Here is an 18,757-nt window from a genome sequence, read left to right on the forward strand (position 1 = left end):
GATGCAAGCCAATGAAAATGATCCTCTTTCATAATCTAAAAACATGGGAAATTTTTTGGAAAAAAAAAGCAGCCATGTAGTCAAGTAGTTTGAATGTGTCTTTGTTAAGCTGTGCAAGCCAGTTGATGCCCATCAGATTTTATCATAATTGTGTGGATAAATCATTTCTCAAATTAGAATTTTATTTATTTTTAAATCTTTAATCTTGTTCTCATTGAAGACTATTAGAATATTAAAACCTTAAAATACTGTTTTTATTTCCTAATTAGATTTTTAAAGCATTTGGAATGAGCTCAGAGGATCTAATAGAGATAATCACAATATTAATTAACCAGAGGAAACAGCTATGCCATTACAGATATAATCTATTAATTGGCTTGTCATCAACAGACATCAAGTATATCTCTGTTTCTTCAGAGCAGTTAGCTATAACACTTACCAATATATAGTCTCAAACAAATTGACTTATTTCTTTAACTTTTTAAAGACTTATTATTATACATATTACATAATTTTCACTTTTTGAGACAGTCTCGCTCTGCCTCCCAGGCTGGAATACTGTGCTACAATCTTGGCTTACGACAACCTCTGCCTCTCCGAGTTCAAGTGAGTCTCAGGCCTTAGCCTCCTAAGTAGCTGGGACTACAGGTATGTAGTACCACACCAGGTTAATTTTTGTATTTTTAGTAGAGACAGGGTTTCACCATGTTGGCCAGGCTGGTCTTGAACTACTGGCCTCAAGTGATCCACCCGCCTCAGCCTCCTGAAATGCTGGGATTACAGGCATGAGCCACCACACCTGGCTAACTTTTTATTTGGAAATAATCTTATACTTACAAAAATTATTATAGAAAAATTTCCTGTGCTCCTCTCCCAGTTTCCCTTAATGGTAACAAGTCACAGACAATAGTATAATGATCAAAACCAGAAAATGAACATGAGTAAGACATTAAACTAATCAAATCTCACTAGTTTTTCCCTTAATGTCTTTTTCTCTTCCAGGATCTTACACTGCATTTAGCTTTTGTGTCTCACTGGTCTCTTCCAATCTGTGAAAGTTCGTCAGTCTTTCCTCATGATTTTGATGCTTTTAATGAGTTCTGGTCAGTTATTCTGTAGAATGCATTTGGTTTTGTCTGATGTCTGGTCAAGATTAAGGTTACACATTTTTGGCAGGAGAACCACAGAAGTGATGCGTCCTTTTCAGTGCATCACTGGGCGTACATAATACAGAGGGTATGTGATGTTGGTATGTCTTCATTTGGTGATGTTAACTTTGATCACACTTAGTTCAAATGTGACTGCTGCGTTCCCCACTGTAAAACTGCTATTTTCCCTTAATAATTGATAAATATCATGGGGGCAGATACTTTTGAGAGTGTCAATATCCTATTTCTCCCCAGAATTTCTCTCATTCATTTTAGTATCTATTGTTAGATTATGCCTGCAACATTTACACTGTAGTGTTTACTTAATAGTGATTTTGTCTATATTCTGTCTACATTTCTTAATTGGAAATCTTCTACAAGGAAAAGCTGTCTCTTCTCTCCTATTTTTTTGAGACAGAGTCTTCCTCTGTCATCCAAGCTGGAGGGCAGCAGTGGTGCGATCTCAGTTCACTACAACCTCCACCTCCTGGGTTCATTCAATTCTCCTGCCTCAGCCTCCTGAGTAGCTGGGATTACAGGCGTGTGCCACCATGCCTGGCCTATTCATTTTTCTGAACAGCACAGACTCACTGGTATTTATTTCATTCTGTCGGTTATAATCCTATACTATCATCATTTTGTTGCTCAAATTGATCTAGCTTTGGCCACTAGGAGTTCCTTCAGGTTGGCTCCTGTGTTCTCTTTTTATTTTTATAAATGAGACAGGGTCTCACTCTGTCACCCAGACTGGAGTGTAGTGGCTCGATCTTGGCTCACTGCAACCTCTGCCTTCCAGGTTTGAGTGATCCTCCTTCCTCAGCCCCGAGCAGCTGGAATTACAGGCATGTGCCACCATGACGAATTTTTGTTTTTTAGTAGAGATGGGGTTTCACCATGTTGCCCAGGCTGGTCTCAAGCGATCTGCCTGCCTTGGCCTCCCAAAATGCTGGGATCACAGGCATGAGCCACTGCACCCGGCCACCTGTGTTCTCTTGATATGCCCCTGTGTTTTTATGGGGACTTTCATATTTTCTGGCATAAGATGACCCATGTTTATCTTGTATTTTCCTTGCCGTAGCTCTGGTATACCAATCTTTTGTCTAAGAAGCCCTGGTTCCTTTCGCTGGAGAATGGTATTTGAAACCAAATCTGAGTGTGAAAGGTGTCCATTACTACTAGAATAGTATTTCATTGTGTACATCACTACATTTTCTTTATGCCTTCGTTTGCTAATACTTAGGTTGATACCATATATTGTTCAGCTTTGGTTAGTTTCCTCATCTATTTGCTGATCAGTACTCTGCTGAATACTCATGGAGGAACTTCTGAAGATCTCTGAGGATTGTTCTCCATGCAGTTCTCTCTTCTTTGGTACTCTGTCCTGAGAATTCTAGTCATCTTGGTTCTCTTAGACCCTCAGGCTCTGTCTCCTAAACTCAAGGAGTCCACTTAACTCAGCCTAGGTTTCCCATTCTTGCACTATGACTTGAAAACTCTCTCAAGGTGGTACGCTCTCTCAATCATAAGACTTACCTTGTTTCTGTCTCTCAGGAATGAATCACTCGTTTGTGGCCTGATGTGCAGCATCTTGAAAAACCATTGTTTTATATTTCCTGTCTGTTATTTTCTGTTGTTTCAAGTGGGAAGGTACATCCAGTCCCTGTTACTCCTTCTTGGTCAGAAGTGGCAAATCTATTGATTTTTCTATGTTAATTTTATTTCCTCTTACTTTACTATTTTATTGAGTTAGTTTTATTACTAATTTTTCTGAATTTTCAAACTTTACTGTCATCTGCAACGAGATACTTTTACTTCTTTAACCAATCTTATGCTTCTAACTGTTTTCTCTTATACAATTACTACAGTAAAATGCTGAATAGTAGTGGAGACAGTGGGCATCCTTGCAGTGTTCCTGATCTTTGCTGAAGTGCCTCTAGTGTTTTCCCATTAAATACTTTCTTCATCATGTTAAGAAAGTATCTAAAATATGGAGAATTTTCCTTAGATATAACATATGACATTAATAAACGATATGGTTTCGATCTATTTCTCTGCCAAATCTTATGTTGAATTGTAATCCCCAGTGTTGCAAATGGGGGCCTGGTGGGAGATGACTCGATCATAGGGTGGATTTCTCTTGAATGATCTAGCATCGTCCTCTTGGTGCAGTCTTTGAGATAGTGAGTTCTCGTGAGATCTGGTTGTTTAAAAGTGTGCAGCAACTCCCCCACACCTTGCTCCTGCTCTTGCCAAGTGAGATTCTGGCTTCCTCCTTGTCCTTCTGCCATGACTGAAAACTCCCTGAGGCTTCACCATAGGCTGAGCAGATGCCAGCACCATACTTCCTGTAAAGCCTGCAGAACTGTGAGCCAATTAAACCTCTTCTCTTTATACATTACCTAGTCTGTTATTTTTTTGTAGCAATGCAAGAACAGCTTAACACAATAAATATGCTAATATTAAAACAATCTTGACTTCCTGGAATAAATCCCGCTTGGTCATGGTATATTGTTTGGTAATATTTTATTACCCTCTATCATTAATCTTGAAGCTATATTTGTTTGCAGTTTTATTCTCTGGATTGTCTTTTCCTGATTTAGGTATCAGTGTTATACCTGCTTCATAAAAGGTGTTTGAAATTTTCCTTCCTTTTCAATACTCTGAAATAATTTATGGAGCATGTGAACTATCCAGTTGCTGAAGGTTTGGTAGAATTCCCCTGTAAAACTACCTGGGCCTTGTGCTTTTTTGTGCAGTTTTGTAATAAATATCTGTATTCATTCTATAAAAGTCTGTTTACCTTTCTAAATCAAATGGAGTCAATTTGGGTCATATGTATTTTCCTAGAAACTGTCCATTTCATTTAGGTTTTCAAATTTATCTCCCTAGACGTCTGCAAAGTAGCCTTTTCTGATTTTAAAAAACTTTCTTCTGGCTGGGTGCAGTGATTCACCTGTAATTCCAACACTTACAAGGCCAAGGCGGGAGGGTCACTTGAGCCCAGGAGTTCAAGACCAGCCTGGGCAACATATCGAGACCTTGTCTCTATAAAAAATTAAAAAATTAGCTGGGTGTGGTGGTGCACATCTGTCATCCCAACTATGCGGGAGGCTAAGGTGGGAGAATTGCTTGAGCCCACATAGTTGAGGCTGCACTGAGCTGTGACGGTGCCACTGCACTCCAGTCTGGGCAACAGAGCGAGATCTTCCTTTTTATTTCTTATTTTGTATATTATTATATTCTCCCTTTTTTCTTAATCAAATTAGTTTTTTATTAATATTTTCCCATAACCACAATTTCAATTTGTTAAAAGTGCTATTGGTTTTTTATTCTCTGCCTTCTTAATTTCTGATCATTACTGGGACTAACTGAGGGGTACATAAGGCTCTGCTATACCAGTATGTATGCATTTCAAAATTCCCCATATTAAAAACTTAAAAAAGTTTATATATATACACATAGTATAAAATCAAGGCATATATAAGTATTTATATAAATAAACATTCTACTAACCTTCCCACCTTCTTTAGCCCCACTTCTTTCCAATCATTTATACTTTTAGGTCTTTTGCTGGTTACCTCTCTAACTAAACATATATTTAACAAAAATGTAATTAAAAACCATATAATAATTATTTTATTACTTTACCAACTTTAGAAAATATTGATTCTTTGCTGGGAAATATGTGGATTTAGCTCATTTACACTGTCCTACTTTACTCCCCTATCCCAATATTTGAGGTTATGATTTTTAGTTCTTCGGCTGACTGTCTTTGTAAGGTGCAAAACTTGTATTTGTCCATCTAATTTTCATTCATCTTAGTTCCTTACTTTCCTTTTACATAGGATAATAGCACCCCATCCTTATTTTCTCCTCTTCTCCCTCTTTTACCTTCACATTTTATTGGCAATATTTTGACTTTTATGTCGTGCAGGGTTTTTTCATACTTTTCCACAACCATGATAAAATTTTCTACAGGTTACCCACACAGTGATTTTTAGATGCTATAAACTAAAATGTTTTTGTGATATTTTGACTATATAAATATGGCTGAATGTTAGGTCAGGCAATCTATGAGGAACGTATTTCATTGTGTATAGGTCCAGCATCAGGGTCTTGGAATGTTCAAAGGAGACTGTTTCTGACGAGGTTAAACTGTCTTTTCTAACTGCATCAGCTGTTCATAATTATGCCATATCTTAGTCTGCTTCTTGTTTAGATCGTGGCTGTCTTACATAGTTTTTTCATTTTTCCTGGCGTTTCTAATTGTTTAACTTATTGACACAGGCTTCATCATAGCCTTGTTTCCTTATTCTCTTTTTTTTTTTTTTTTTTTTGAGAGGGAGTCTCACTCTGTCGCCCAGGCTGGAGTGCAGTGGCGTGATCTTGGCTCACTGCAAGCTCCACCTCCACCTGGGTTCACGCATTCTCCTGCTTTAGCCTCCTGTGTAGCAGCAACTACAGGCGCCCACCACCACGTCTGGCTAATTTTTTGTATTTTTAGTGGAGATAGGGTTTCCCCGTGTTAGGCAGGATGGTCTCAATCTCCTCATGATCCGCCCACCTTGGCCTTCCAAATTGTTGGGATTATAGGCGTGAGCCATCGCGCCTAGCCTCCTTTTACTCAAATGTAACTGTATTGTGTGGAGTTGCTCCTCACCTCCCTCTCGCACATCATGGAGAAGACCTGGTTGGGGGAATTTTACCTTCTCTCTTCTGAACTGGCTGCTCTTCAGTTATCATGCTGACACTGCCCTTCATTACTTCTCTGGATTGAATCCACTCTGTCTTAGATCTCACGCATTCCTCTTTCTTAGTTTACTTACTTTGCTGCACTGTATATACAAGTAACTGTTTAAGAAATAAAGAGGTAACTTATAAAGGAGATAAACTTTCTGAGTTCATGAATGTCCAGGAATCAGGTTTATGTGAACCTCATTCCTAATTAGTAGGTCGGCAAGATACAGAAATCTAAGTTCAAATCCATTTCCTGAGGGATGCCAATGAGGATCTAATACCATCCTAGACTCTTCATCTACATTTTTCTAAAACTTTAAGGACATGTTTATGCATGTGTCTTAAAAAAAATCATAATTGTCAGCACTAAGTGGTTTTTTGAGACAGTCTTGCTCTGTCACCCAGGGTGGAGTACAGTGGTGCAATTTCAGCTCACTGCAACCTCTGCCTCCCAAGTTCAAGCAATTCTTCTGCTTCAGCCTCCTGATTAGCTGGGATTATAGGTGCATGCCACCATGCCTGGCTAATTTTTGGACTTTTAGTAGAGATGGGGTTTCACCATGTTGGCCAGGCTGGTCTCAAACTCCTGACCTCAACTGATCTGCCTGCCTTGGCCTCCCAAAGTGTTGGGAATACAGGCATGAGCCACTGTGCCTGGCCTCAGTGGTTCTTTTTAACCAAAGAATCATATATTTTAGTGCCGCAAAATAATTATGTATTATTTTATTCGATGATTTTTTTCTCTCCACTTTTCCCCTTTTTTCATCCCCAGACTCCAATTAGATAGATATTAAAATTCCTGAAGTGGTCCTCTATGTCCCTTTTCTTTTTCTCTCTCTTTCTCTCTGAAAGATATCCTCAACTTTAGTTTCCAGGTCTTATGCTGAGCTTTTGGTACTTACATTTTAAAATTCAAACAGCTTTTTCTTGTATCAGCATTGTTTTCATACAGTTTATTCTTGTTTTGTTTTTTTTTTTCTTTTTTTACATTTATTTAAATTGACAAATAAAATTGTACATATTTATCATGTACAATGTGTTGTTTCAAAATATGTATTTATTGTGGAATGGCTAAACTGAATTATTAACATATGTACTACCTCATTATTTTGTAGTGAAGACACACAATCTACTGTCTTGGCAATTTTCAAGAATAGGATACACTGTTATTAACAATAGTAACCATGTTGTATAATAGATCTCTTGAAATTATTCCTATTTAGCTGAAATTTTTTGTCCTTTGACCAATATCCTCCCAGCCTTCGTTATTAGTTCATTCTCATACTGCTATAAAGAACTACCTGAGACTGGATAATTTATGAAGAAAACAGGTTCAACTGACCCACAGTTCTGCACACTGTACAGAAGGCATGCCTGGGGAGGCCTCGGGAAACTTACAATCATGGTGAAAGGCGAAGGGAAAGCAAGTGCATCTTCATATGGTGAGCAGGGGAGAGACAGAGAGCAAGGGGGAGGTGCTACACTCTTTCAAACAATCAGACCTCATGAGAACTATATGAGACAGCACTAGGGGGGTGGTGCTAAACCGTTAATAACCACCCCCGTAATCCAACCACCTCCCACCAGGCCCCACCTTGAACACTGGGAATTACAATTCAACATGAGATTTGGGTAGGGACACAGAGCTGAACCGTATTATTTGGTAATTACCATTATATTCTTTACTTCTATGAGTTTACCATTTTTAGGTTTACCTGTAACTGAGATCATGTAGTATTTGTCTTTCTGTGCCTGGCTTCCTTTACTTAACATAATGTCCTCCATATTCATCCACGTTGTTGCAAATAACAGAGTTTCCTTCTTTGTTTAAAGCTGACTAGTATTTCATTGCGTACATATACCATATTATCCTTTTACGTTTTAAGTTCAGGTGCTCATGTGCTGACTTGTTACATAGGTAAACTTGCGTCAAGAGGGTTTGGTTGTACAGATTATTTCATCACCCAGGTATTAAGCCCATTACCCATTAGTTATTTTTCCTGATCCTCTCCCTCCTCCTACCCCCGCCCAACCTTCAATAGGACCCAGTGTCTGTTGCTTCCCTCTATGTGTACCTGTGTTCTCATCATTCAGCTTCCACTTATAAGTGAGAACATGTGGTATTTGGTTTTCTGCTTTTGTGTTAGGTTTGCTAAGGGTAACAGCCTCCAGCTCCATCCATGTACCTGCAAAGGGCATGAGCTCATTCTTTTTTACGGCTGTATAGTATTCCATAGGGTATATATATCACATTTTCTTTATCTGGTCTATCATTGATGGGCATTTAGGTCGATTTCATGTCTTTGTTATTGTGAACAGTGTTGCAATAAACATACGTGGCATGTCTCTTCATAAGAGAATGATTTACATTCCTTTGTATACATACCCAGTAATAAGACTGCTGGGTCAAATGGTATTTCTATCTTTAGGTCTTTGAGGAATTGCCACACTGTCTTCCATAATGGTTGAACTAACTTACACTCCCACCAACAAGGTATAAGCATTCCTTTTTGTTCACAACCTTGCCAGTATCTGTTATTTTCTGACTTTTTACTAATAGACATTCTGACTGGTGTGAGATGGTATCTCATTGTGATTTTGACTTGCATTTCTCTAATGATCAGTGATGTTGAGTTTTTTTTTCATATGATTGTTTGCTACATGCATGTCTTCTTTTGAAAAGTACTTTTTCATGTATTTTGCTCACTTTTTTTTTTTTTTTTTTGAGACGGAGTCTCGCTCTGTCGCCCAGGCTGGAGTGCAGTGGCTGGATCTCAGCTCACTGCAAGCTCCGTCTCCCGGGTTCACGCCATTCTCCTGCCTCAGCCTCCTGAGTAGCTGGGACTACAGGCGGCCGCCACCTCACCCGGCTAATTTTTTGTATTTTTTAGTAGAGACGGGGTTTCACCGTGTTAGCCAGCATGGTCTCGATCTCCTGACCTCGTGATCCGCCCGTCTCGGCCTCCCAAAGTGCTGGGATTACAGGCTTGAGCCACCGCGCCCGGCCTATTGCTCACTTTTTTATGGGGTGGTTTTTTTCTTGTAAATGTATTTAAGTTCCTTATAGATGCTGGATATCAGACCTTTGTCGGATGCATAGTTTCTAAAAATTTTCTCCCATTCTGTAGGTTGTCTATTTACTCTGTTGATAGTTTCTTTTGCTGTGCAGAAGCTCTTTAGTTTAATGAGATCCCATTTGTCAATTTTTGCTCTTGCTACAATTGTTCTTGGTGTCTTCGTCAGGAAAGCTCTGCCTGTGCCTACGTCCTGAACGGTATTTCCTAGGTTGTCTTCCAGGGATTTTATAGTTTTGGGCTTTACATTTACATTTTAATCCATCTTGGGTTAATTTTTGTATATGGTATAAGAAAGGCATCTAGTTTTAATCTGCATGTGGCTAGCCAGTTATCCTAGCACCATTTATTGAATAGGGAATCCTTTCCCAGTTGCTTTTGTGAGGTTTGTCAAAGTGTGCAGTCTTATTTCTGGGTTCTCTATTCTGTTCCATTGGCCTATGTATCTGTTTTTGTACCAGTACTATACTGTGTAGCCTGGTAGTATAGTTTGAAGATGGGTAGCATGATGCTTTGTTCTTTTTGCTTAGGACTGCCTTGGCTATTAGGGCTCTTTTTTGGTTCCATATTAATTTTAAAGTAGTTTCTTTCCTATTTCTGTAAAGAATGTCAATGGTAGTTTAACAGACACAGCAATGAATCTATAAATTGCTTTGGACAATATGGCCATTTTAATGATATTAATTCTTGCTATCCACGAGCAGGGAATGTTTTTCCATTTGTCTGTATCATCTCTGATTTATTTGAGCAATGGTTTGTAGTTCTCCTTGTAGAGATCTTTCACCTCCCGAGTTAGCTATTCCTAGGCATCTTATTCTTTTTGTGGTAATTGCGAATGGGAGTTCATTCCCAATTTGGCTCTCGGCTTGTTTTTGGTATACAGGAATGCTAGTGATTTCTACACACTGATTTTGTATCCTGAGACTTTGGTGAAGTTGTTTATCAGCTTAAGAAGCTTTTGGGCTGAGACTAGCAGGTTTTTGAGATCTAGGATCATGTGGTCTCCCAACAGGGATAGCTTGACTTCCTGATGCCCTTTATTTCTTTCTCTTGCCTGACTGTCCTGACTAGAACTTCCAATACCATTGTAGTTGCTCATTCAGTGCGATGTTTGTCATATATGGCTCTTATTATTTCGAGGTATGTTCCTTCAGTACCTAGTTCACATTTTCGTTATGCCTCCATTCACTGATACTTAGGCTGATTCTGTATCTTGACTATTGTGAATAATGCTGCAATGAACCTGGCAGTGTAGATACCTCTCTTCAACATACTGATTTCATTTCCTTTGGATATACACCCAGTAGTAGGATTGTAGGATCATATGGTAGTTCTATTTTTAATTTTTTGAGGAACCTCCAAACTGTTTTCCATAATGGCTATACCAATTTATATTCTCACCATCAGTGTGCAAGGATTCCCTTTTCTCTATATCCTCTCCAACACTTGTTATCTTTCGTCTTTTTGATAACAACCATTCTAACAGGTGTAACATGATCTCTCATTGCGGTTTTAATTTACTTTTCTCTAATAGTGATTTTGAGCATTTTTCATATACCTGTTGGCCATCGTTTGTCTCCTTTTATGCAATGTCTATTCAGATTCTTTGCTATTTAAAAAATGTATTGAGATAAAATATAAATATAAAATGTACCATATTTACCATTTTAAATGTACAGTTCAGTGGTAATAAATACATTTATATTCTCTTTTTCCCTTCATCTTCTCCCTCCCCTTTCCCCTTTCTGGTCTCTGGTAACAACCAATCTACTTTCTATCTTCACAAGATCCACTTTTTAAGCTCCTGCATATTAATGAGAACGTGTGATATTTATCTTTCTGTGCTTTATTTCATTTAACATAATGGCCTCCAGTTCCAACCATATTGCTGCAAATGACAGGATTTCATTCTTTTTTATGACCGAATAATATTCCACTGTGTATCTATACACCATATTTCCTTCATCCACTGATTGGCACTTAGGGTTATTCCATATTTTGGCTATTGTGAATAGTGCTGCAATAAACACAGAGTGCAGATATACTAATTTACTTTCCTTTGGGTATTTCTGGATCATACGGAAATTCTATTTTTAGTTTTTTTGAGGAACCTTCACGCTGTTCTCCATAGTAGCTGTATTAATTTACACTCCCAACAACGGTGTACGGGGCGGGGGGGGGGGGTCCTCTTTCTCTGCATCCTCACCAGCATGTTATTGTCTGTCTTTTTGATACAAGCCATTTTAACCAGGGAGAAGGTGAAATGATATCACTTTGTGGCTTTAATTTGCATTTCTCTGATGATTAGTGATACTGAGCGTTTTTTCATATACCTGTTGCCTTTGCCCATTTTTAAATAAGGTTATTTTCTTGCTATTGAGCTGTTTTGAGTTCCCTACAAATTTTGGATATTAACACCTTGCCAGATATACGGTTTGCAAATATTTTCTACCATTCTGTAGGTTTTCTTTTCACTCTGTTGATTATTTCCTTGACTGTGCAGAAGTTTTTTACTTTGATGCAATTCCATTTGTCTGTTTTTTCTTTTACTGCCTGTGCTTTTGGGTTCATATCAAAAAAAAAAAAAAAAAAAATCAATGCCAAGACCAGTGTCACAAAGAAAACTCCTATGTTTTCTTTACAGTTTCAGGTCTCACATTTAAGTCTTTAACCCATTTTCAGTTGATTTTTATATATGGTGTAAGATAAAGGTTATTTTTGTTTTATGATTCTTATTTTATATAACCTTCCTTAATATAGTACTTTTTAAAATAACTGTTTTTTTAAAGAATAGTTTTAGGTTTATAAAAAAAATTAAGAAAACAGCACCGAGAGTTCCCAAATACCCTGCGCCCAGATTCCCCAATAATTAACACCTTACATTTACTATATAGTCCACTTGTTAAAATTAATAAACTGATATTGACACATTATTGAAGTCCACACTTTATTCACATTTCCTTAATTTTTACCTGATGTCTTCTTTCTGTTCCAGTGTTCTATCCAGGGCATCACATTCTATTTAGTTATGTCTCCTTAGACTTCTTTTGGCTGTGACAGTTTCTTAGACTTTCCTTACTTTTGATGACCTTGACTGTTCTGATGAGGACTGGTCAGGTATTATGTAGGATGTTTCATCACTGGAATCTACCTGATGTTTTCCTCATGATTAGACTGGGTTTATGCATTTTTGGGAGAAATGCCACAGAAGTAACATGCCCTTTGCACCGTATCTTGTCAAAGGTACACAGTATCAACATGATTGATGACTGCTGATGTTGGTCTTGATCATCAGGCTGAGGTAGTATCTGCCAGGCTCCTCCACTGTAGTTACTCCCCACACCCTGAAATCAGTATGCATAGCCCACTCTTAAGGAATGGTGATTCACGCTCCCCTCTTTAAGACTGCAGTGTCTACTAAACTGTTTGCAATTCTTCTGCACAGATTTGTTTCTCCTCCCCAATCATTTACTTATATCAGTATGTGTAATTTGTTTTAAAAACATTCTCATCACATTCCGTAAAGATGATTTCCCAAGTAGTGGTATTTCTCTAAGTTGCTCTAGAGTCTTAGGGTAAAAACCACAGTTAGTAAGCTCCTTATGAACCACCTCTTTATCAAGTACTTTGTCCATTGGCAGGCAGGTGTTAAATACAGCAGTTGGCTCATGTGGATACAGTACTGCAGAGAAAGACCCACTCTGTGAAGATTTGAGCAGCATGGTCAGTGAATACAGAGAATGAGGCATGGTAGGACCTGTAATCTCCAAACTAAACTGGTCTCTGTATCCAGAAAGAGCTGCGCTTTACATTTACACTTTGTGCCTTAAGCATTTGCATTATGGCACCTCAGAGAGCAACAGCGGATAAGAGGGTTGGAGGAAGTCCTGCCTGTGGACCTGAGGTAGCAACCAAACTCTTAGAGTTGATCAAAAAATTAAGCAATGTAAAGATATTGATTCCTTTCACCAACACAACAGACTCAGGTCTGTGATCCATTTGTACTTCATGTTTCTCTTTACGCAGCTTGATAGAAAGTATGTCTGGCTTTTTAATTTTATCTTGCACACTCATCTCTTCTACATTTATAACTGGAGATCCTGAGCACCAAAGTAAGCCTAAAAGGAATCTTTGAGGAAAAAAGCCTTGTAGCAAGAAAGTCAAGATTCTTGAAGTTAAGAAATATACTTTAAAATACTGAAATGTTTATAAACATTAACTGTTATATGCACTGAGCAGTAGCATTTAAGGTTTTAAATCAGTGTTTTCTACTTTTACTATTTTCAGATTAAATTTTTAGATATAAAGATAAAAAACTCAAATAATTCAAATGAGATATCTATAGCCCTACAACCTAACTGTATAGTGAGTAGAAAACTGAATTAATGCATTTCTTTGCAAACAGGAAACTGAGACTAAATACACAGCAGTTATCTTATAGCACTGTGACTGATGGCATCAGGGCAAAAATGTGTTACTTTACCCTTTACCTAAGACTGCTGGCAGGTTCTTGTTTTATAAAGGTAGAAAATAAATGTAGGCAACATCTACTGAGCTGACTGATGATGCCTTTACCTAAACATCTTTCCTACTGATTTATAATTCCTTTATTTTCACATATACTAAATTTGTTTAAATGCATGTTAATTCAGATAAAAGGCATTCTGTATTCCACATAGAATAGTGTTAAGAATTGTGAAGTAGGCTGGGCGCGGTAGCTCATGCCTGTACTCCCAGCACTCTGGGAGGCCGAGGCAGGCGGATCATGAGGTCAAGAGATCCAGACTATTCTGGCCAACATGATGAAACCCCATCTCTACTAAAAATACAAAAATTAGCTGGGCGTGGTGACGCATGCCTGTAATCCCAGCTACTCGGGAGGCTGAGGCAGGAGAATTGCTTGAACCCGGGATGCGGAGGTTGCAGTGAGCCGAGACTGTGCCACTGCACTCCAACCTGGCGACAGAGCAAGACTCCAACTCAAAAAAAAAAAAAAAAAAAAAAAAAAGATTTGTCAAGTATGCTGAGCTGTCATGGCAAAGTAGTATTTAATGTGCTTATAGGTGTGTGTGTGTGTGTGTGTGTGTGTGTGTGTGTATGGGGAATTGTATAATTCACATTTTTAAAATAAAAGTGCTTAGAAATCAAAAGCATTGGGTAAAGAAATAATAGTATCTAAGTATTTGTTCACTTTATAATCCAGAAAATAAAACACCACGTTTATTCCCCCCACCCCCCCAAAAAAATTCTCATTTCTTCTGTTTCCTGAATTAGTTTTGTTTCTTTTCTGGGCTGCTTTTTCTGTGAATGTGGTTTTTTTAACCTTTATTTTTCTTTAATGATGATCATTTTCCTCATACACCTGGTTGTCCATTCATGTTTAAGAAGGACAAGGTAGTTGATATAATTTTCCTTTGTGGAAATGTAAGTAGGTCTATTTTTCAACAGGTATCTTTCTTGAGTACCAAATCTGCCTTGGGGTTCTGTGCATTTAGGGTGGGTGTGTTGACTGACAGGCATTATTTTAGACTAAACTGGTGAGACCTCCTTGGATCCCCAACTGCCATAATAAAGAGAAATAAGGAGAACTTTAAACTGTGGCTGTCATGTTAGAAGCCTTACCATGCTTTATTGTCTTGTTAGTATGTTTATGCTTGTGAATAAATGTCAGGCTGCACTTTACATTTGTGAACCAGGAAAGGAGTCAACTAGTGATTGACCTTCAATGAATCCCTATTTCCAATATCTCTCATTGGGTCAGCCAGCTCTGAATTTACAGCTGCTCTGGGCCTTGATGAGAACAGGAGCTCACTTCTCCACTGGAGCCCACAGACGGCTCCTGATTCTGAGTTGTGGTTTTCTTAGCCTACTTCTGGTCACTTATTTTTTTTTTTTTTAGTCCATATAAATCCACTTATTATTGAACTATTTATTTACAATTTTAAGATCACAGAATCTTTTTTAAACTTTTATTTTAGGTTTGGGAGTAAATGTGAAGGTCTGTTACATAGGTAAACTCATGTCACAGGGCTTTGTGGTACAGATTATTTCACCACAGGTACAGGTATTAAGCCCAGTACTCAATAGTTATCTTTTCTGCTCCTCTCTCTCTTCCCACCCTCCACCCTCAAATAGACCACAGTGTCTGTTGTTTCCTTGTTTGTGTTCGTAGGTTCTCACCATTTAGCTCCCACTTATAAGTGAGAACATGTGATATTTGGTTTTCTGTTCCTGCATTAGTTTGCTAAGGATAATGGCCTCCAGCTCCATCCACAGTCCCGCAAAAGACATGCAGTCACTTTCTACCTTAAATATGTTAAGATTTCTTGTACACTGATTTTCTCTACCATTCCACTGGCTTCCATGAGTTTATTCTTTTTTAATTTCTATACTTTAACTTCAGAAGGGCTTGGGAAAGAATGGGAGGGTAATGTCTCTATTAAATTTGTCTCTTTTACCAGAAGACTCCACAAGTCCATTTCTTAAATAAAAATAAGATTTATTCTTAGATTTAAGGGAAGTATAAATGTCTATTAACTCATAATTATGATTTTGTTGTTGTCTGTTTCTAATTTTCTTAGTCTAAACTTAATTTACATTCCTGTCAAAGCTTTATTAAAGCTCTCATAAAATTCAGAATTGCATCGTCAGGGTAGGGTCCCCACAGGAAGAAGAATTCACTGTATGAAGCTTTCATGAAGTGAAGACTCCATGTAGAGTTGTGGGCAGGATGAAGGGAGCAAACAAGGGAATAATGAGGCACCCAGAGACCACTGACAGGAGGATACTGTTATAGTCCTGAGGGCCAAAGTAACAAGGGGAGGAGGAATGTCTAGTAGGCACTAGGACCATGGACAAGGGGCTGTCCAGCAGACGTTGTATTACAGAGAGATATAGTTACTGTGCCGAGGCAGACAGAGGGAAGAAATGCCAGCTTTTCTTTCCTCTGTCCTCCCAATTACTGGCAATGCTTCCCATTGCCCAGATCCAACCAGAAGCTAGTCATCAAGAGAGCCCCACAGATGCAGTCTGTAGGGTCAGCAAGGCCAAGAATGGATTGAGAGAGCGAGGATGGAGAGCAGATAGAGAACTGGTAATAAAACCTAATGTTTTATTACAATGTAGTTCAAATATTGAAGATTTGAGATTTCACAAAACATAGGAATATTTAATGTTGGATATTATCAGGTAAATGGTCTTAATTAAATGCCAAAAACTATTAAGAATCTTCGTTCTCATGAGTATTTTTTTGAGGGGAACAAAACCATGTAGCAGATGAGTCTAAGGATAATCAAAGCCATGATGCAAATTAGACAAGCCCAGGGCCCTGAACATAAAATAAAATCCGAACCAAACTTCGTATTTTAAACATGGAAAATTGTTACTATAATTAAAAATCTATGTACTATGGTGCTATTAGGCAGGGTAGTGGTTATTGTTGGGTGGCAGTGACTGGGATGGAGCATGATGGGCTTTGCACGTGCTGGTAATACTCTGTTTGGACCTGTGTGCTAGTTATATGGATATGCCCACATTGTGAAAATTCATTGACTAGTACACTTGTGATTTGGGTGTTTTGTGTGAGTATATTTCAGCAAAAATCTTTTTAAAAAATCATGGTGTGGTGAGGCGCCGTGACTCACGCCTGTAATCCCAGCAGTTTGGGAGGCCAAGGTGGGCGGATCACTGGAGGTCAGGAGTTCGAGGCCAGACTGGTCAACATGGTGAAATCCCGTTTCTACTAAAAACACAAAAATTAGCCGGGTGTGCTAGCAGGTGCCTATAATCCCAGCTACTTGGGAGACTGAGGCAGGAGAATCCCTTGAACCTGGGAGGTGGAGGTTGCAGTGACCCGAGATTGCACCATTGCACTCCAGCCTGGGCAACAAGAGCGAGACTCTGTCTCCAAAAAAACAAAAAACAAAACAAAACAAAAAGAACATGGCAGTCATGAATACAACTTTAAAAAAACTTCAACTATTTCCATGTATTTTATGCCCTTCTTTAGTATCCATACTAAGAACTAACAAGAATTTATTGTAACACCTAAAACAATTATGCATATTCAACAGGCAGGAAAAGCTTATCTTAGCTTCAAAGAATTTGTGATCTGCTTAGAAAAACCAAATATGTAGATATGAAAACAAGAATATTAACAAGCAATATCTCAGGCTATGAAGAACGCTATAGTAGAAACAGGTGCAATACTGATACGTAACTGATTCCCATGGGAAGGCCTAGGTAGAAACACTCCCCAAGTGGGCTCTTTCTGTTGGACATCTCTTTCTCTCTAAAACCTTAACAAAGGTCAACTAGGCCAAATGACTGTGGACCCTGCATTTAAGCCTACAATACACAGTGCCATAAAAGCCATGAAGATTTTAAGGTCACTTCTCTTCTCTGCCCCGAAGTAGTGAGTAGGGAGCCCACCCCTACCTGAAACGGAAGACAATACAAGGAAGGAGGATTGAAGGCAGAGATAGGGGAGCATAAAGGAACATGGCAGCAGGAGATTTCTGCAGAGTAGAAGACCTCTTAGTGTCAGTAAAAAGAAAGAAGTCTGTGGGTTACAGGAGCAAAGGGACCCTGCTGTCTGGCAACACCCTAGGGAGGCAGCTAAAACCTCAAAAGAAAACAGCTGTGTGTGCATCTAGTCAGACGGGCCATAGGTATCTTCACCAAAGGGTTCTGGGGCTTGACACATGGCACAGAAGCAGCAAAGATCTCTGGATCTGAAGGGAATCTTCTAGCCAAAGATGGCTGATGTCTCAGCAGTAACTCCCAACCCTAAAGCTTTGGTACCGTGTAATACCTCAGAACTGTGGCACAGCTCCAGGCTGAGAAACCTCAGGAGGGTCTGCGGTTAAAAATATCCGCCAATCGGTAAATGAGGGCTAATGTGAGAAATTCAAATCCAGAAACTTATACTTCTGATAGATCTGAGGTTTATTCAGGCCTGAGACTTATCCTTTTTTTACATGTGTAATATATGGATATACAACACACAGAGTTTAAAATTTCATACACAGAAAATGAAAAATGAGAAGTACAGTGCCATTGTTTTATCTGGTTCCATCAGTGAAAGCTGCTCCCTGTAAGTGAGTTTTCTAGATAAGTACATATAGAGTCTATGCTACTAAAATAAATTACTAATGTCAGCTGAAATCTGGTAATGGGATTGGGACTACTGCCATTATCCTAAATTACTCCCAGACTAGAGTACATTTAGAGCTTTTGTGTCTTTTTTTTTTTTTTTTTCTCTTAGTGTTTCTTACTCTCCTCACTACCTTTGTAGTCTGGTGGCAAATGTCTTTGCAGCTCTCCGTGCACTTGATTCTAGTTATTCTCTCTCCCTTCTCCTATTCTAATTTTCTGTTTCAAATATATCCTGGGTTGAAGAATCAGGAAACCAAGCATTTAAAAACTGTACTTAAATAAAGAGTCAGAGGCAGTGAGTGAAGACCCCAGCGTTCGTGAGAGTGATTCTGGTTACATCATGACCTTTTCTTTCTATCAGGTTCTTAGCTATGTTCTACACTAACAGAGAAGTTATCTTCTTGCATTCTATAATTTCAGAAGGTGCCTCAGTGATTGCTGTGGGTGGGCAAGGGCGTGGCTGAGTAGTCCCTCTCCTCTGCTTCAGTGGGAGTAGCCCTGAAGGAGTAGCTCTTCTACTACTATGGGTTCGTTTTAGATGTCATTTAACGAGAGGATCTTACTGCTAAAACAAGTTTGAAAACCACTTTTAGAAATCTGATCTCTAGATTTGTGTAGCTCAATTGACATGTTATAGTTGCA

The 18,757-nt window shown here is 38.6% G+C and overlaps 1 protein-coding gene and 1 pseudogene across 8 annotated transcripts in view; both read right to left on the minus strand.

The window, feature by feature from the left end:
- The window catches only part of PPP2R3A (protein phosphatase 2 regulatory subunit B''alpha), a 195,511-nt gene that overhangs the window by 84,137 nt on the left and 92,617 nt on the right, over positions 1–18,757 (minus strand). The gene's annotated exons all lie outside the window — the stretch shown is intronic.
- On the minus strand, positions 11,699–18,745 carry LOC140713564 (protein downstream neighbor of Son pseudogene; annotated as a pseudogene).

This window comes from Chlorocebus sabaeus, chromosome 15 (assembly GCF_047675955.1).
Source record: "Chlorocebus sabaeus isolate Y175 chromosome 15, mChlSab1.0.hap1, whole genome shotgun sequence".
NCBI classification, from domain to species: Eukaryota; Metazoa; Chordata; class Mammalia; order Primates; family Cercopithecidae; genus Chlorocebus; species Chlorocebus sabaeus.